Raw genomic sequence first — 21,448 nt, 5'->3', positions numbered from 1 at the left:
AGAATGACAGATCAGTTTTATGAAACCTAAACTAATCAGAGAGTTGTGTATAAGTACCAAGAAATTTGTGAGGTTGTTACTACAAATAAAAGTTTTCTAGGATAATTCATGAAAGAGCTGCACTTTATAGAAGAAAGAAGGAAACGTCATTTTCTATGAAAATTTTAAATATGCACACTTAACAACAGAGCTGTGGAATACTGTGGAGATCACAATATGATATATCACAATGGTACGGGGATGTTCATGGCTGATTATTTGAAATAGCAAAGAATTAGGAAAAACTTAGATTTCCGTAATAAATATTATAATTACTAGTTCAATGAGTACGACTGTATTCCAAGATTGTGATAAGCTTTTAAAAATTACTAATTCATTTCTCATAAAACACCTCTGGAGTAGGTACCATTATCATCCCTACTTAACATACAGTCATAGCAAAGAATTATGTATATTTATGTATACTGTCCTGAAATATTGTTCAAGCAAAAATAAGCAAGAGTCAAAATTCCACTACACACACACACATATATATAAAAAGATTATCAGATTGGTTTTGAAAAAATAACCCAACAATAGATTTCTCATAAGAGACTCAGTTTAAATATAAGGACACAGAAAAGCTAAAAGTAAGATAAAAAAAGATATGCCATTCAGACATAACATACAAAAATCAATTTTTTCTATATACCAACAATAAAAACATAGAAAATAAAATATTAAAAATGATATCACCTACAAAGGAATAAAATATATCAAACACTTGGTAGAAAATCAAGCAAAAGATATTTAAAAGTGCTATGCTAAATATGACAAAACATTATTAACATCAGTTAAAGAATACCTAAATAAATGGAGACATATACCATGATGATGGATTAGAGGACTGAGCAGTATAAAGATGTCAATTCTCCCAAAGCTGATCTATAGAGTTGATGCAGTCTCAATCACTATCCTTGCCGGTGTGTGTGTGAGTGTGTGTAATTTGAAAAGCGTACTTTAAAATGTATGCAGAATATAAAAGGTTAAGAATAGCCAATGCAATCTTGAAGAAGAAGAATATAACTTGAAGATCTAAACTACCCAAAATACTAATGACTAATAAATTGGTATTGGTTCAAGGATAGACAATAAGCCAATGGAACAGATTAGAATACAGAAACAGATCCAAACACACAAGGTCACCTGATGTTTGACAAAGCTGACACTACAGTGCAATGGGGAAAGGATGACAATTATTTTTTTCAATAAATGGTGCTGGGTCAATTGGATATCCATTTGGAAACAAATGAATGTTGAACCTTTTATCTCACACCATCCACAATATTCAATTCTAGTTGGATTGTAGATCTAAATGTGAAAGGTAAAAAAATAAAGCTTTTAGGAGAAAACTTAGGAGCATATGTCACGACCTTGGAACAGGCAAAGATTTCTTAAACAGGGCACAAAAAACACTAATCACAAAAGAAAAAAAGGATAAATTGGATTACATTAAAATTAAGAACTTCTGGTCACCAAAAGACACTATTAAGAGACGGAAAAGACAAGCCAGAGTGGGAGAAATTATTTGCACTACATATCAGACAAAGAATTCATACCCAGCATATAAAGGACTCCTACAAAATAACAATTAAAAGCAAACAACCCAACATAAAAATGGATACGACTGAGTGGCACAAAGCAAAAGATGACCAAGTGGCCACCAGAAATCAGGAATGCAAACATTAATTGCAATGAGACCCGTCTTCATGCTCCCCGGGATGGCTCAGCTTGAAATTCAGGCAATATCAAGAGTTGTAAGGATGTGAGGTAACTGCAACTAGCATACATTTCTGGTGGGAGTGTAATTTGGTACAATCACCCTCAAAAACTATTTGGCAGTATCAACTAAAGGTGAATACGTATGTTCCTGTAAAAGCATAACTAACGCTTGGTCCTGCTACCATAATAAATAAGCACATGTATCACTTACACGGAGATGACAAGATCCTTTGCACCCTGAAATACTGAAAGAATAATAGGCCCACCTGTGCAGTCTGGGACTCAAAACAAATGAAACCTTGAACATTTCCTATAAGCCTTGCGTGCTTTGCAAAAACAACTTTTTCTGTGACTTTTGGGCCGCTGATTTTGGAAATAGGCCATGACCTTTGTAAATATGATAATCATGTGCGTACGTTGCTCATTCCCTCCATAAATAGACGAATCAACCAACGTAAACTTGGAAATCCCGAGGGTTTTCTCGCATTCAAACAGCCCCTTGTTTTTTTGTTTTGGTGAGCCTCCTGAAGTCTGAAGCCTTTGTATCACTTTCCAAAGAAACTTCCGTTCTTCTTCAAATCTACAGTCTTCTTTAGACAATCTTAAAACAGTAAATCTGCTTCTAGTTACATACCCAACACAATGAATGAATATGTTTAACAGACATGTATGACTGTTCACAGGAGAAAGGGAATAAATGAATGTGGTATAAAATGGATAAAACAGAATGAATAAATAAATTGTGGTTTATATATTCAATGGATTACTATAGATGTATTAATTCACTGAAATACAACATGAGAATAAAGAAGCTATTGTTGCATGCAACAACATGGATCCAGCTCACAAACATGATTTTGAGCAAAAGAGTCCAGACACACAAAATACTTACTTTATGACTCCATTTATATAAAACTTCAAAACAGGAAAATTTATCTATAGTCGTGGATGTCAGGATAGTGAGATGTGGTTCCCGTTAAAGGTGGACAATGATTAGCCTGAAGAGGGATGTGGGTGTGCTGGGAATATTCTTTCTTGACCCACATGCTGGTCACATGGATGTATTCACTTAATGAAAATTCATCAAAGTTTACACTTAAGATCTGTGCCCTTTTTTTAAGTCTGTCATACTTAAAAATAAAGTTTATTTTAAAAAGGAAAAGGACATAGATTGATGATGGAAAGACTAAAGTGTATGACACGACACGTTGCCGTGAGGAGCAGCTCAGTGCCCATGAGGCTGACCGTGAGTGAGGTTGGTCTGGCTTGCGTGGAGAACAGAAGCTGTATGCGTGAAAGAAAAATAAGCTGAACACATTTCTTAGAATCCTTCCTCAAACCCGAGAAGACTGTGGTTGGGGATTACGGAGACGGGTGTCGGGGTTGGTAGTGGTCTGAAATATTCAGGAGAAATACAGGATTAAATTTCAACCAGAATGAGAAGAGACTTGGGCCTGAGGTGAGAGGAAGGCAAAGGAAAGTCAATGTGTTCGGTCCTGGTTCTAGCCTTGCCTAGGGTTGATGAACAATAAATTTTCAGCTGTATTCTTGTCTCTTTTAATCTGGCCCATGATCAAATTGACTGGTTTAATTCATTTGAACATTTCATGTATGTAACATCCTTAATTGATGGGGATGAATGTAGCCGAAGCAGGTTACACAACTGCAGGTTTATTTGCTAGGGTTTCCCGATCATAATATACAAATGCATGAAATCATCAAACGCTATTCAGCATTTAATGATCAGTTCCTATATACTCAGGCACTGACAAAATAGAATAAAAGATAAGATGCCAGGTCCTCAAAAAAGCTAACAACATACATGAAGATATAAGGCTACCATATATAAAACTACTGAGTGGGTATAAGAATGACATTCCAGTGTCTACCTTGTGTGAAGGGCTAACACCCACTCACCCAGCAAAGCATCTCAGCTATGTGAAGGGACCATGGGGTACAGCACCAGGAAACATCTGGGAGGCAATGTCTTGACGACACCACTGGAACTGTATACTTCTTTATATTACAGTCATATTTAGACTATCCATGGTAACAAACTTAAGTTTTTGCATAGGTGTGGGAACTAGTCATTGTTTTCCAATATATCCAAGTAGGATACTAGCATGATGACCTTAAGTAACAAAACCCACGGATTATGGAAAAAGGATGATTCTAGATACTGGAACTCATCTTGGCCCAGTCATTCTGGCAGTTTTTATATGAAATGGAAGGTCAGCAACACTTTGGAGCCCTATGGGACATCCTTTGCTGATCATAACACAGAAAGAACATGTGTCCATTCTTTCACTTTAGAATTTCCTACCCCAAACCAGCAAAACAAGTATCACATATGGAGTCCAGCTTTGAGGTGAGCATCTGGGTTTTACTGCCCTGGCAGGCAGCAAAGATTATGAAGATGGATTCAAAAGCAGATATAAGAATCCCTAGAGATTTCCAGAAATATCTGGGAAAAGTCACCATGAGAAAAGACTGGGCTACCTTTCAGTGGAGGGGCACAGAACATCAAAATTGGAGGCATACATGTCAATGTCACCTCATCCATTCCCTCCACAGGTATTTATTGAAAATTTCTTCCCATGCCAGGCATAATCCTAGTCCCTGGGGATACGACAGTGAATAATATAGAGAAATGGCCTGGTTTCAAAGAGATTATATTCTAGTGGAGAGAGACAGAATGTAAAATTGAAAACAAATATATAAGTTAAGGAAAAGAGCTCTACAGAAAAAATAAAATGGCAATGGCATGAGGAGTGCCTGGAACAGGATGGGTCCTTCAGCCAGAGCTGTTGGCTAGGGCTGCTGGCCAGGCCACTCTGTGAAACTAAATGATGAGAAGGAGGCAGCAATGAGAAGATGGGAGGGAAAGCAACAGCACAGCTTTGAGAAGCCTTGGACACGCTGGTTACAGTAGTGCTGGAGAATTTACCTGACTTCTAGGTCACTGTTGAACATACAAACACCAACTGTCACCAAAGGTTCTTGGGGGAAGTCCTATAGCCTCTGATGTATGCTAATAGATGCACTGGAGTCAAAGGAGAAAGACAACCAGAGAAATTGTGCGAAGTCAGCACTGCCCTCCCATTGATAACATGTCTGAGAACAACCTATCTGAAGACACTCCCTGGCTCCACTCTGACAGACACATGCAGAACTAAAACAATCCCTGAATCTTGTGTGACTCTGCAGCTGTCACAGTGCAGTGAAACAGCCTTACTGATGCAACCACACTGAGTGTCACTACCGAGGCCTCATGTTTCAGTGGAAAGAGCCCAGACCCAGAGTTTCAAGACTTAAGTTCAGATCTAGGCTTTACCTGTCAAAACTGAGTAAATTTAGACAAGATACCTAATCTGAGTCTCAGGTTCTTCATCTGTAATCAGAAGGATGACACAAAGATCACAGAGTTACTGCAATGATGACATGAGATCAATACCTGTAAAAATGCTTTGTTCATTCCAAAACATAATGCAAATATTTGTCATCATAATTTATTCATCCTGAACCCACTCCAGCCCCAATGTGGGTTGATTATCCTCTTAAAAACCTGCTACAATAGATATATCCTTTATATCCTCTCTTGCCCTATGAATCGCCAACCAAGAGGAGCTGACCAGCGTCTTTAGATGAAGCATCTGACTCTGGCTTCTCGCCATAAGGACAAATTAACTCTCAATTTCTTGGTTCAGTTGCTGTGTTTATCCAGTGCATTGTGCACAAGTTCAGGGCATGATTCCATTCAGCCCTAAGCAATTCACATTAGAAATATTCGAGCCACACCTCTGCTCCTTCACCTCTGTTTCCGAAAGAGCCTGTGGCCATTCTTGACTCATCATCCAGTGTCTTCAAGTGAGAGGGAGGAGGACTGCGGCAGGAATGTTCCTTATGACAGTGGCCAAAGACCACAGCAATCCAATGTTTGCACTGATAAATCGTCCTACCATGGCTCACGCTTTTCTGCTCAGCTATCTTCCTCTAAGTTTCTTTCTTTCTTTCTTTCTTTCTTTCCTTCTTTCCTTCTTTCCTTCTTTCTTTCTTCCTTAGAATATGTGAGTTATATTTTCCAAAAGATTAGTCATAGGTCTACTCATCTCTGAAAAGAAGGTACACAGGGACAGTGCAGTTTTATAATGAAACTTTGCCTTTTTAGTGCAAAATTGTTGAAATGCAAAGAATGGAACCTCCACAGATAGTTTAAACGAAGTGTGAATAAATAGTGATTGCCTGGTCACAGATGGCCTGCCCAGCTTTGTAACAAACTCATGATCTAATGTCAAAGCAAAAGATTCAAGAAGGAAAAGGCTTCCAGGGGATCCAAATCATTTATAAGGAAGCAAGACCTGTGACTTTCAGCCGAGTGGTGCCAGGGCTATTGCACCATAGCTGGAGTTGAGTTGTGGTGTCTGGCTTTCATGAGAAGTTATGGTATCTGGGCTCACCATTCACCTGGTTCACTAGTTTCCTGTTGCTGTTGTAACAAATTACCACATACTTAGAGGCTTAAAACAACACAAATTTATTCTCTTACAGTTCTGAAGGTCATAAGTTAAAAATGAGTTAAAGGGCTAAAATCAAGATCTTGGCAAGGATGTTTCCTTATAGAGGATCCAGGGAGAATCAATTCCATGGCTCTTCCAGCTTCTAAAGGCTGTCAGCATTCCTTGGCGTGTGGCATGTTACTACAGTCTCTGCTTCTGTGGTCATATCGCCTCTCCTATTACTCATTCTGATTTCCTGCCTCTCTCTTATAACGACACTTGTGGTTACATTGGGCCTTCCCAGATAATTCAGGATAACCTTCCCACCTCCAGATCCTTAATTCAATCACGTCTGCAAAGCCTCTTTTGCCATACAAGGTAACATCCCGAGATTCTTGAGGTTTGATGTGGACATCTTTGGGCACCATTATTCTCCTTATTGGTTGCCTGGTTCAAGCTGTCCTGCCTAGCTGAGGACGACAGGAAATCGAACTAGAAGAGAAGAGAGCTCAGACTGGCTTAAATTCATAGGAGGTAACCACATTTTCTTCTTTTCTCTATCCCAATAAATTAACTAGTTCTTGATTTACAATAGGTGCTCAAAATGACAAAGATTGCTAGTTGTCTCCTAATAAGCATTTTACACTTTGTCCTTATCAATAGAATGCCCTGGTTTAGTTGAGCACAGCAGCCTTTCAAGTTCTAATGGGAATAGAAGAGATGTATACAACCTCTAGACTGCTCCTACAGTGAAGCAGTGAGCCCTTCTTCCCTTTCTCCTAATTGAGGCATAAGGGAACTGAAACCATTGGATTAGACCACGAGATGGGAACCATTAACTGAGGACCAGCCAGGTAGATGGAGCCTGGTCCTCAACATAGTGGAACTGTCCTATCAGCCTGAGACTGTGCTCAGACTATTTACACACAATTGAATTCAAGAGCAATAAACTTCTGTCTTGTTTGGGCCTTTGTTACAGCAGCCAAACTCATATCCTAACAGAGTTCTCAGTATATGAACTTGTTATTGGAACAAACTAATTCTCTCCACAGCTTTGCCACTAAATGGATATATGATCTTAAAAAGATCAGTTTGCCTCTCCTGAACCTTGGTTCCTTTAGCTAAAAAAATAGAAATGATAATAATATGTACTTCATGTGTTACAAACACTAAATGAGAGTGGACATATGGCCATCATTTGTGAACTCTAAGGCACTTTACAAATATAAGGGTTGAAAGATTAAAATGTAATTTCTGATTTCTCTCAAACATGCTTGGCTTTTTAACATTTTATTGTCTAAAAGGCTCTGCCAATTTTCTCATTGACTTTCATTTATTTAATAAGGTCAGCAATATAATTTGTAGAATATACATAAACTTTTTTCTTCTGGGACTTAATAAAACTATGTTTATTTTGAATGGAAAAAAATGACACCCACTAATTTTTATTTTTCTGAATTAGCCTTTGTAAAAATGCTCTCAGTGCAAGGGAGGAAAACTAAGTTTTCCTTCCACCCTTGTCAGTTCTCAGGTGTGGCTCCTGTAACAAAAGACAGATTAAAAGGAGAAAAACTTACAGACTTATTTAATAGAAGTTTTACATGATATGAGAGCCCTCATAAGGAAATAAAGACCCAAAGACCAAGTTAGAGTTAAATGTTTGAACAAAGAGTAGTAAAGTATGAAAATGTGGCAAAACGAAGGGGCTTGGGTGAACGCAGTTAATGGTGGAAAAATAACTAGGAAGAACAGGGTTAGTTTAATAAGGCTTGTTTGTACAGATTTTTCTCTACTTCGACTTCCTATCTTTGGTGATAAGAATGTTACTTCCCTCCCGGTACAGGGTGGACATCTTTTTTAAGTGCCTTTAGCTGAAAATAATCTTTATACCAAAGTGGTGTATTTTGGGGTGGCATATTTTGCCACTCTTCGCCAGGCTTAAACAGTGTCTCTTCCTCCATCAGTACTACGTGTAAGAGAACATGGTTACCCAACTGTGGATTTGGAATGAATAACTTGAAAAGGAAATTGAAAGGCTGTGTGCTGAATGGGGTTAGATGTCGAATTACAGGAACTGGACTTGTTGCTCAAAGTGTGAAAGTGGTAGGAAACAACCCTGTTCACACAAAGACAATCTAGAATGCCCTGCCCCGGAAGCAGGGAGACAACAGATTCTGTTGTTCTCAGTAATGCATTTTATCTCCTAGCTTCAGATCTCTGAGCTCTGGATTAAACCACAGCTTAAATTCCACATTCAGAATGTGCTATTAGCAGAGTTGAAAGAGCACAAATGGAGAAAGGCACAAGGCTGGCTATTGGACATGTCTTCTAGGGTCCCAATGGCCATTTGGGTTTGGATCAGGGACTGGCACTGGTGGAGCAAGGATTCTGTGAACCCCTCAATTTGGCTTTTTGATTACTCTTTATCCTCGATTTTCATTTCTTCCCTTTCTACCCTCAGTGGGACCAGAGATGCAATAGAACAAAATGACCATTTTGGAACCAACAAAAGAGGGTAGTATTGAATTCTTACATTTTGACGTCAGCAGTACTTAAGCAAAGTCTTTATCCATGTTTAATATGATGAGGGAGTAAAGTGAATATATGGTTCCTTTTGTTATCCTTTTGTCCACACAAAAGACTCACATTTTTTTCTTTTCTTAACATAAGTTCTTCATGGATAAATTTTACCATGTTTTTGGGCAAATTTAAAGACGATCTTTAATAAGTAATTGAATTTAAAATTTGCAACTCAGTGGTCACACAGAGCTTTCTTCTGCTCCTTTCATGTTTGACATATAGTGGGCACCTTTTGGGAGCTGTACACTGCAAAGGGTTCTTCCTCTGGATGAATAACAAACTGGTGCATGCAAAACCACCCAGTACACTGTAATTACGAACTGGAAGCTCATAATTGGTGCATGAACCACTTCCTTTATGAGTTCCTCAGCTTTATTTACAATTTTTCTCATTGGAAGGGCTGTGTCTTCTGGCTCTACCTTTAATAATGGCGATAATCATAATAACTGTAATAATGCAGCATTACTTTCTAATTACAAAGGAAATTTCTTCTAAAGAGCTCAAAGCACTTCACAGACATTATCTCACTCATTCTCATAACCTCTCTGTGCTGCATGTCGGTCAGTAGCATGATCACAGTAACAAGATGGTCATGTTCCACTTTGCAATACTCTCATAAGGCCAGGATGGCGAGGGGGAAGCTTCACCCTTCCCAAACTCCGGCAGAAACTTTCAGCTATTTCTGAATAGCCTTTACTATGCAACCCTAGATGTCAGTAATGAGGTACAAAGCTTTACATGCCAGCTCCACCTTAATGGAATAGAAATTTTCATGATTTTGGCATATCCTTAGAAGGGACTCCTTCTAAGGACATAATGCTCTGCATTCTATGTCAATGGAGAATGCCAAGTACACAAATTCACCTTAGCTGCTAACAACACGCTCTTGCTGCTCGTTCACATATTGGAGCCTAGGATATTGACCGGTCCTCTAAAACAGGGCTCAGCAAACAGGCCAAATCTGGCTAAGAATGGATTTTGTTTTTAAATGGTTACATGTGTAAAATGGTTATATAAATCCCTAAATAATATCCTGGATTTTGTCTCTTGGATCCCAAAGTCTAAAATACTTACCACATGGTTCTTTAAAAGTTTGCCAACCCCTACTTCAGAGAACAGGACACAGACAAGGAGGCCTGGACAGTGGGAGGTGAGCAGAATGGGTGATCCCTGAGGTATCCAGGGCACAGGTGGGAAAGATCCAGATGCTAAGATTTCTAAGGCACCTGACAGAAATGACTGACAGATGGACCATGACCGGGCCATGATTTGCTGGAGCTCTATATGCCCACTTAATTTCTCAGTGAGATTATTTCTTGGGTCTTAACTACACCTTTTCCAGAGAAGCTTATTCTGTATATCTCTAATATGGCTACACTGAATGATATTTGTTTCCTCTTGAGGTTCGGATCTTCAAGCCATTGTACAGCTACACAGTTGCTGAGATAGTCACACTTGTGTGTATTTTTAACTGTATGTATTGCTTATGTCTGGGCTGTTTAACTTGTACTAAAAAAAGGATTAAAAGCACAGTTACAACATACCTTAGAGATGTTTACCAGCCTTTATAGTCAGTGAATAAGCTATGGGTGTGGTAGTTTTGACTTATTCATGTTCACTGGCGCTTGCTTTTCTGAGCTCTCAGCTGTGGATGAGCCTCAGTCTAAGTTTCAAAGCATTTAATGTTCAGAACCTTCTTAGAGACAGAGTTTGCTAAGAACCCCAAGCAAAGGACAGACTGGTGGATGGGCCTGGTCTTCCATGGTCACAAAGGACTGTTGGACTATTTGTTCTGTTTCTGAGACTGGCACTGACTTTTCCAGTCTCCTAGGTGCCCATGTCCTCTCAACTTGGCATTTTGATTACTTTTTTCTTCTTCATCCCTTCGCATTATTCCTGCTGTTGGAAGAAATATATGACAGACTAAAATGAAAATTTGGGAATGAGATAATAATTGGACCCTTTAATACTTTGTGATCAGCTTTAGTTTAGTGAAGACTTTGTAAGTATTTAGTACAGTGGGAGACGGGTTTTTAGCACTGACTTTTGGATCATGTCTTCTGTGGGCTGCACTCTAAGTAGTAAATAGAATTGTTCTCTGACATGAAGAGACAAGGTGGAGCACATGTTCCTCAGGCACAATGTTCCTAGTACGTGAGTATGTCACAACAACAAATTCAGTCCTACCTGTGAGCCTGGATATTGAATATCATGGACATACTTTCCCTAGTCTTGTCCCCTCTCACGTTGCAGAGCAGAAAGGATGAGACACTATGCAGTTCCTGGAGGAATAATTAACAGAACAAACACATTCTGTGTGACTTTGAGAATCATGTTGGCTGTAAAAGGGTTTAGTCACCCATCATGGCATCCTGTAAGCCAAGAGAACATTGTTGATGGCAACAGTTAACAGAAGACAAGAGGCAAGTTGTAAAAATAATTATTTGAAGTCAATGTTAAATTTCTATTTGAAACTTTAAAAAGTAACCTTTGCTATCCCCAAAAGCACAGGCAACAAAATTAAAGATTAAAAGCAGATAAATTGGACTTCATTAAAATTAAGAACTTTTGTGTATTAACAGACACTATCAAGATAGTAAAAAGAGAACATACAGAATGGGAGAAAATATTTGCAAATCATATATCTGTCAGGGGATTAATATCAGAATATATAAAGAACACCTACAGCTCAACAAGAAAAAAGCAAACAACCCAATTTAAAAATAGGCAAAGAACTTGAATAGATATTTTTCCAAAGAAGATATACAAATGACCAATAAGCACAGAAAAAGATGCTCAACATCATTAGTCATTAAGGAAATGCAAATCAAAACCACAGTGAGATACCACTTCATACCTACTAAGATGGCAATGATAATAATAATAAACTAGAAAAGAACAAGTGCTGGTGATAATATGAAGAAATTGGAACCCTTGTGCACTTCTGGTGAGAATACAAAATGGTGCAGCCATTGTGAAAAACAGTTTGGTAGTTCCTCAAAAAGTTAAACATAGAATTATGATATCACCTGGTAATTCCACTTTCAGGTTTATATCTCAAAAAATTGAAAGTAGTGACTCAGATATGTGTACACCAATGCTCATAGCAGCAATATCCACAATACCCAAAAGGTGTAAACAACCCAAGTGTCCATCAGGAGATGACGGGATTAAAAAAATGTGGTACATGGGCTGGCCCCGTGGCCGAGTGGTTAAGTTAGCGTGCTCCGCTGCAGGCGGCCTAGTGTTTCGTTGGTTCAAATCCTGGGCGCGGACATGGCACTGCTCATCAAACCACGCTGAGACAGAGTCCCACATGCCACAAACAGAAGGACCCACAATGAAGAATATACAACTATGTACCGGGGGGCTTTGGGGAGAAAAAGGAAAAAAAATAAAATCTTTTAAAAAAAATTGCGGTATATACATACAATGGACAACTATTCACCCATTAAAAGAAATGAAATTTTTTTTTTTTAAAGATTTTATTTTTTTTCCTTTTTCTCCCCAAAGCCCCCCGGTACATAGTTGTATATTCTTTGTTGTGGGTCCTTCTAGTTGTGGCATGTGGGACGCTGCCTCAGCATGGTTTGATGAGCAGTGCCATGTCCGCGCCCAGGATTCGAACTGATGAAACACTGGGCTGCCTGCAGCGGAGCGCGCGAACTTAACCACTCGGCCACGGGGCCAGCCCCAAAAGAAATGAAATTTTGATAAATGCTACAACATGGATGGAACTTCAAAACATTGTGATTAATGAAATAAGCCAGACACAGAAGGACAAATATTGTATGATTCCACTTATGTGGGGTACCTAGAACATGCAAATTCATAGAGACAGAAAGTAGAATGGAGGTTACCAACATCCAGGGGTAGAGGAGAAGGAGAATTTGTTGGTTAATGGGTACAGATAACGTAAGGGAGGATGAAAAAGTATGGGGTATAAATAGTGGTAATGGTTACACAACATTGTGAATGTATTTAAAACCACTGATTTGTACACTTACAAATGGTTAAAAGGATACATGTATGTATGTTATATTTTATGTTTATTTTACCACAATAAAAACATTTTTTTAAAATAATCTTTGATATTCATTTTAATCCTTGTTTTTTGCCCAAGAACCAAATTTTTTATTCTTGTCTTGGGCTTTTGTTCTCATCATCAGGAAGGTGGGCTTCTAACTGGAAACTGACAACAAAGCTGCCTGCAACAGCAGCTGTGACTCTGAGCTCCTCTCCAAGAACTGGAATCGTGTCTGTAGTTATAATTTCAGCACATGCGGACTGAGCTTGTAATATGCGTATTATAGAGCAGAGCTACAATTCATCTTAATGATGGTATGTGAAAGAACATCTCGGCAGGGCACCTTAATGAAATGACAATTGGTTGAAGACTTAGAAGACTAAAAATACCCAAGACTTTCAGAAGTCATATCTACTCTCATTTGGATCCTTTAAGGGATAGTGTAAAATAATGTTCTCTGCCAAATAACAAGAAAACTTATGGCAAATAGAGTAAAAATTCTTTTAACATATCTTTCAAGGATGTAGCCATTAAAAATGTCTAATCAGAAAAGCTAAAAATATGAACCAAATTCTTAAGTTTGAATATATCATATAGACACTTTTGAGCAGAAAATTCCTAATAACTGGACTAAAATATTGCCAAAAATCTTTAGATTCTCTTAAAATAAAATACTCATAATTTCCTCCATGGAGCAGACATTCTTGGTCAAGCCCTGTGTTAGACACAATACGTACAGTCTTTCACTTAACTCTGAGAACAGTCCTATGAGGCAGGTGGTAGTAAACCCACTACACTGATGAGAAAATTGAGGCCCAGAAATGTTAGGTACATTGTCAAGAGCTCACAGTAGACAAAGCTTCATTGTAATTAAGGCATGACTATCACTTAATAGCAAAAATGTGGCCATGTAATATGTCCCATTTTATCATCATCACATTGATCAATACTACAAGGAGAAAAATTACAGTAAGGCAAGTCTCCTTTTCTAGGTCTAACACAGCAAACAAAAGGCAACATATTTCATGACAAGAATTCTAAATTCTTTCCCTGACTCCACCTCAATCATACTGAGTAACTTGAGATAGCCATTCCCTGTCTCAGCTTCCCCAGTAAAAATATCATTGAGTAACGATTTATTCCAAGTACTCTGCTAAACTCTTCACATGCATTATCTCATCTAATTGATTCAACCTAGTTTTTGTTTTTTTCCTTCTGCCTTGCTAGGAGACATGAACGATGTGACAATATACTGTGTAAAAAATGATATGCCAGTATTACTGAGGACATAACAAACTATTATGATATACAATTAACCAACAATATTCCTTGAACTTTTCTTGTATTAAATGCATTTACCAATCCTTAAAAATTTTAAATGAATGTATTTAAGAATTGGCAAATTTTTTTCAAATATTAAGCAATGCATAATATGAGTCGCATATTGTGTTTGCCAATAGTTTTGACTAGTATTTGGATATCTTTTCAAAAAGTAGGGTGTTCTGAAAACTTCCCTAATATTCATATGGCTAAGTGAATTAGAGTTGAAGGTGTCCTATCTAGGCTATTCTCTAAGGGCCAAAAATGTAGCAAAAATTTGATTGTCTACTTTAAGTCCATCTTGTGTGTTTTTTGTAGAGCCAAGATTTAGTTTGTAGTAAGAGACCTAGCCAGCCCTGGTAGTCTAGTGATTAAGATTCTGAGCTCTCACCACCCTGGCCCAGGTTCATTTCCTGGTCAAGGAACCACACCACCCCTCTGCGGGTTGTCATACTGTGGCAGCTGTGTGTTGCTGTGATGCTATGCCACTGGTATTTCAAATACCACCCGTGGTCGACAGGTTTCATCAAAGCTTCCAGACCAAGACACACTATGAAGAAGGACCTGGTCACCCACTTCCAAAAAATTTGGCCATGAAAATGCTATGAATAGCAGTGGAGCATCGTCAGATAAAGTGCTGGAAGGTGAGAGGATGGCGCAAAAAGACTGGGCAGGGTTCTGCTCTGCTGTGCACAGGGTCACTAGGAGTCGGAATTGACTCAGTGGCATTAACAACATCAAAAGAGATCTAGAAACACATATTAGAATACACTCATAATCTTGTGACTAGGCAGGGAATTTTATCTAGAGTACATGAGTTCATAATTCAGGTTTTAAAGTACGGTCTTGTCCTCCTGTGCACCTTTAAGACCTCAGGTGTTCCTTGCAGCCAGCACACGTAGAAGTGGGATTCTACAATCCGGCATTGTTCTCTCACTATTGAAGAACCATTTGCCTTAATCTGTTTTTATTACACTTCTTTACCTAGTCCCATTCTTCCTGGCTTCTGACTTTGTGACCCAGTTCTGCTTATGCCCTCATCTTGGCTCTTATGCTTGCTTTGCAACATTGCTTCTCCTGCTTCAAACTTCTTTTGCCTTTTTGCTATGACTTGGATTTTCCCCTGTAAAGTCAACCTTCAGTCTCTCTGAATTCAGATCCAGGATGGCCCATTTTAGTCCCAAGAACACTCTGATTTGGCAGATTCCAAAATGTAGCCCACCTGCTGGGTTTGTACTATTCTCTGAGTAGAATCTAGATGTGCTAAATGTAATCAGGATAATGTTATTAGGTGCAAGTTATCCTAAACTCAACAACATAAACTAAGCAACTTGTTATAAAGCAGACACTAACTCTCCAAAGATACTCAAAGGAGAACTAATCATCTTTTATCATATTCATGTTTTATCATATTCAATGCACACACACACACAAATATGTGAGCTGACAGATGAAGTGGAAAATTGGATTTTGATGGCCATTATGTCATCTGAGAGACCAGATGAAAATAATGGATCAGTGTGGTCAAAGGACTGAGTATCTGAGAGATCCCCTATTTAAGCCTGTAGCAATTTTGTAAAGATTATCTCTACATCATGCTGAGTAACAATCGTTAAGTGCAATGGTTAATTACAAACTTTTGGGACCAAAAGAGTCATCATACTAATTGAGAGCTGAAGAGTAGGCTAGAGATGAGGGAAGAGTTGTTTAAAGTAAACATATAGCTTCTAAATATGAACTTGAAGAAATGTTGATTAGATCTCAGCCACTAGGGAAAAAAAGAAAAATACAGATTAACCTAGACCAGTGGTTCTTAATCAAGGGTGATTTTGCCCCCCAGAAGACATTTGGCAAAGTCTGGAGACATTTTTGGCTGTCAGACTGGGGCAGTGGAGTGTGTGCTACTGGCGTCTCATGGGTAGAGGCCAGGGATGTGCTAAACATCCTACAATGCAGCGGACAACTGTTCATGGCAAAGAATTACTCAACTCAAAGTCCAGCAATAGTGCCAAGATTGAGAAATCCTAATCTGGTGCAGAACATTCTGAAACCAGCTGCTGATATATAATCAACACGGTTAAAGGGAGAGCTACATGTGAATACACCTTGCGAAGCATAAGCACATCCTGGCCACGGATCAAGTTTGAATCTGCTGCTTCAGTCTCCTCTGACATCCTAAATCGACTTGGTAGGTATAGTGTTCTTTGTGATGTCTCTATGCACCTTTTGGTCAAAATCTTACTCAGGAAAGTTTCTAAAAAACATCAGTCCCAATACAAAATGGCTTACCATTTCATGAGCATTCTCTCTTAGAAGTGGAAATATTTTCACAGGCAATAAAACATGAAAGGTCACAAAGAATGAACCTCTAGTTATGGAATTTAGGCATGAGTGGACTTAGAGTGGAAGGTTTTGGGTTGAGGAGGTACTTTGAGGGGCTTAGAGGTGGTGCCTCCCCCATATGAGTGATCCTTTTCTCCATCAAAGTATAAGACTAGCCCTGGCTAGTGAAGGTGATATTGGGCATAGTATTACCAAATGGCTACCAATGGAACAGAGACGTGTCAAAGGACCAGAGACATTTGCAGACTATAAACAACCTTGGAGTAACTGACTTCTAAATATTAATAATACCACCTTTCTGATAAAAAAGAAAATATGTCAGCTTTCTTGTAAATTGTCTCAAAAATGTAATTAGAGAATGCTATTTACTTTTCAAGATTTCTATCAGAATCAAAACATGGAGTGGCTCCTTTAGTTATGTCAAGTGGACTGCCTTTCAAAACAAGTTATACTGAATCTCTGGGCTTTTATGCCTCGGGGTGATAGTGTTATATAAAATAAGTAACAAGTAATAAATATGCATATAACTATAAAAATATATCAAAAACATTAAAAATGAGAATCAATATTAAATTTGTATGTAATTAAAAAGGGAAAGACACATTAATCAAACATTTTGTGATCTCTGGGGCAGTGGCTTTCAAAATGCCTGCTGCGAGCCTTGGGCTCCACAGTTATGCAAGAGGGAGGCAAGCGGAGAAGGAGGGAGATGCCACTGGGGTAGCTGTGCCTTCATGTGTTTGCATTTCGACTTTCCACATACAAGTCCTTATATTTCTTGGAAAAGAGATTTAGTAGGATTAAAGGTTTGAAAACCACTGTTATAGAGTTTTTCTGGTCTAAGGGATGTTCAAAAAAATTTACCCCTCAAAGATATTATTAAAATATTTTTAATTTACTTGAATTTTTAGAATAAACATACCATGAAAAGTTCACTGAGAAGGAAGGAAATTAAGCTCTCGTTAGTTGATAATAACTGGAGAAACCTGTAAACGAAGACTGAGTTGCTTCTTCATCTGTGTTATATTCAAATGAGCTCAGGTAACTTAGCATTTCAGGTACATTTCTATGCATCTACCTTCTTCACAAGATTCGGCTCCTGAAGGACCTGGTCATGTTGGGTGTGGTTTTGAATGTCTAGCACCAGCACAGCTACAGGCACACTGCCAAATCCTCAGTGTATGTTTGTGGAACTAAATCGTTGAATGTTGTGAGATAAAATTGTGTGATCATCCTTCTGCCTTCACACAGAATCCTAACAACATTAAATGCTGTAGCTGTTTTCCCCCTTGTTTGGAAGACTTATTTATTGGTCAGGGACAAGTGTAACTTGTTTCTAGAAAGACACGGAGTTGTGGGGTTTTCTCCCAAAATTCCCAGAGGAAAAATACTACAAATATGATCATTTAATTTTCCCTTTATTTAATGACTAACAAAAACAGAAACCACCATTCCTCAATCTGAAGAGCTTACTTTCTTCATATATAAAAATTTGGCAGTTTTGCAAACCAAATAATGGGTGTCTGGACGATTGGTAATCTAGACATCTCAGCTAGGTTGGTGGGAAACAAAGCAACTGCATGATTTCCAGTGAAAGCCAGGCAGGTCCTGGTAATTTCAGGACACTGCAGGGCAAGTTTCAGATTCACGTGGGCTCAAGACCCTGGATGTACAGTCTCCCCAGGAGGAAAAAAGGACTACCACCAACAAAATAAAAGTAGATTGTGCAAATCTACATAAACCAAAACTAATGAGTTTCCCACAGTTCTAGAAATATCACTACTTCATTTTTCCTTTTAATGTTTGTATCACAAGGCTAAAGTCAACCAAAGCACCCTGAAAATGTACTTCTTTGAAAATAATGTTAATTCAAACTTATTAGTAACTTATGTTATAGGACTATAATTGTCTAAAGTAGTAACCTACAGTTGATATTAACAGCAACGGAGATGAAAACTTTATGTAAAAAGGATCATGGAGACTAGCAACAAAGAAAAAAACAAATAATATAGAAAAGATAGTCTCAATTTCTATTAGAAATATACTGTAATTGGCATCCAGGAATTTGGGATTTCTGTAGCATGCTCTGGAATGTGTAACACTCACCCTCACTTTGGCTATTGCTCTTCACCTCTTTTCCAGCCTTTGTCTGTGTTTTACTCGTTTCTGGCTTCTTTCCCTATCCTTCTCTTTGTATATTTGCCTTTCCATCTCTTGCTTGAGCTAACCCTTGTTTTGTATTTCTGCTCATTCAAATCCCATCATATAGTCAAAACACACATACACACCAGGTACACAGACAGACAAACACTCCAAAGAGTTTCTGCCATCCTCGAGATCACTCATTCAGTCTCAGGGCAACTTTTAGTATTTCTTCTCAGTGTTAAGAAGCTGATTTCACTTTGAAAGTCAGACAAGGATTTTAGTCCATGAATAAAATATGAAAAATGGACACATGCCCAGATAGGCTGAAAAACAAAAACAGTACAACAAATTTTTTAATTAGGTTATGAGGACACACATAGGAAATATATATTTTTCTCCTTATGAAGATGATATATATTCTTTTGGAAACTTAGAATATATAGAGCAGTATAAAGAAAGAAAGTAAGAGCCAGCCCTGATGGCCTAGTGGTTAAAGTTTGGTGCACTCTGCTTTGGTGCCCAGGGTTTGGTTCCTGGGAGTGGAACCACACCACATGTCTGTCAGTAACCACACTGTGGTGGTGGCTCACATAGAAGAACTAGAAAGACCTATAACTAGAACATCTAACTATGTACTGGGGCTTTGGGGAGAAGAGAGGAAGATTGGCAACATGTTAGCTCAGGGTGAATCTTTCCCAACAAAAAAAAAAAAGAAGGAAACTAAAATTCACCTATAATCCTGCCACGAATGACATAATCAATGTTCACCTTTTGCTGTATTTCCTTCCAACTTTTTTCTTATATGTTCATATGCATGTATAAACATAGACATTAAAAATAACATGGGGCTGGCTTGGTTGCATAGTGGTTAAGTTCATGCATGTGTGCACTCTGCCTTGGCAGCCTGGGGTTCGTGGGTTCAGATCCTGGGTGCAGACCTACACATCGCTTATCAAGCAATGCTGTGGCAGCATCCCACATATAAAATAGAGGAAGATTGGCATAGATGTTAGCTCAATGATAATCTTCCTCACCAAAAATTAATAAATAAATAACCCTCAAAGTCAGATGCTTACTCTGTGTGTATATATACACATATATTCAGACATATATATTTATACATTTAAATATATAGTTAAAATTCTATAGACTGAGCAATTTTTAAACACTTTAGAGCAATTTGGCTTAACAAGTGAGATTTTTAAAAAGAAAAGCAAAATAAGACATGCTTCCTAAGGAATTTGCTACATAGCTGCAAAGGAAAGATGTATCACTGTGATTGGTTGGGAAGGTGGGGCATGGATCTAGAATGGTGTTGCCAAGGAGATTAAGGCCAGGGTTCAATCTCTGAATGGATGAGTTTAGCATCACCCATACAAAAGCTCTATTCCTTGGCCCCAGGATACCCCTCAACTCTGTACAGTGGCATCATCCATACGTACCATTGCTGAAAAGAAGAGCATCCTAAGAGTGTGCGTGGCTGGTGAAATGCAGCATTTCCTAAGCCTATCTGGGCACCAGAGCCCACCATGTAGACTAACAACTCATTTAGAGTAACAACTTTTCCTGTCTCGAAGAATTTCTATTCCACAAGATGCACTTTAGGCAATGCTGGCCATAGTATTTGAACTGACCTGTGTGACGTCATATGAGGACCTTGGTGACCTGGCTCACACAATTTTAGAGACATAATGGGAAAAAGACTGGGCTCTGGAACAAATGTGAGTTTGAATCCTTAACCTTTGTAAGCCTCATTTTCCTCACCCATGAAAAAGATTGATAACACTTTTCATGTAGTCATGAGGATTAAAAATAATGTGAATAAAGATTTATCGTATAAGCCTCTCAATAAACAGTGGATGTCTTCACTATTACTGTTGCTGCCTTTTTTGCCACATCTACTCTCTTCCTCCACGTAATTCCTCTTCTCAAGCCCCGTGATTCCCAACAGGCATTCTGCTAACCACCTGCAAGGTACACAACCAAATTTTGACAAACATGCAAATTTTGCTGTTGCTACAATTGAATGTACATTGTGTTTTGCCATGGCCAAGAGTATGTGGGGTATCCAGTAAGGAGTTGAAGCAAGCTTATTCTAAAGTGTGATTTACAAAAATATGCAACAATTCTGCCTCATGAGTATATATATATAAGCAGGGGAGAAAACTATTCAAATACAGTCACATTGCTGAAGTATGACCGCTTGAGTAGGATAACAACCAGGGTACTTTTATATATGCCGGGAAATACTCTTACAGTGTAGTGCCAACTGGGTTATGATTATTACTGATTTATTTGGTGTTGCCTTAAGTCTTTTCATCCCTTAAAAAGTGCTACCCACAGCTCTGAGGTGGTATGAAGAAAGTGCTTGGGCAATGGACAAAAACTGAAAGCCATCCCTCTGAGGACAGGAACAAGACAAGGGTGCCCACTTTCACCACTCCTATTCAACATAGTACTGGAGGTGTTGGCCAGAGCAATTCGGCAGGAAAAAGAAATAAAAGGAATCCAAATAGGTAATGAAGAAGTAAAACTCTCGCTGTTTGCAGACGACATGATCTTATATATAGAAAACCCCAAAGAATCCATAGAAAAACTATTAGAAATAATCAACAACTACAGCAAAGTAGCAGGGTATAAAATCAACATACATAAATCAGTAGCATTTCTATACACTAACAACGAACTAACAGAAAAAGAACTCAAGAACTCAATCCCATTCACAATCGCAACGAAAAGAATAAAATACCTTGGGATAAACTTAACCAAGGAAGTG

This window comes from Equus przewalskii, chromosome 4 (genome assembly GCF_037783145.1).
Source record: "Equus przewalskii isolate Varuska chromosome 4, EquPr2, whole genome shotgun sequence".
Taxonomy (NCBI): Eukaryota; Metazoa; Chordata; class Mammalia; order Perissodactyla; family Equidae; genus Equus; species Equus przewalskii.
Note: the sequence above shows the minus strand (reverse complement) of the source record.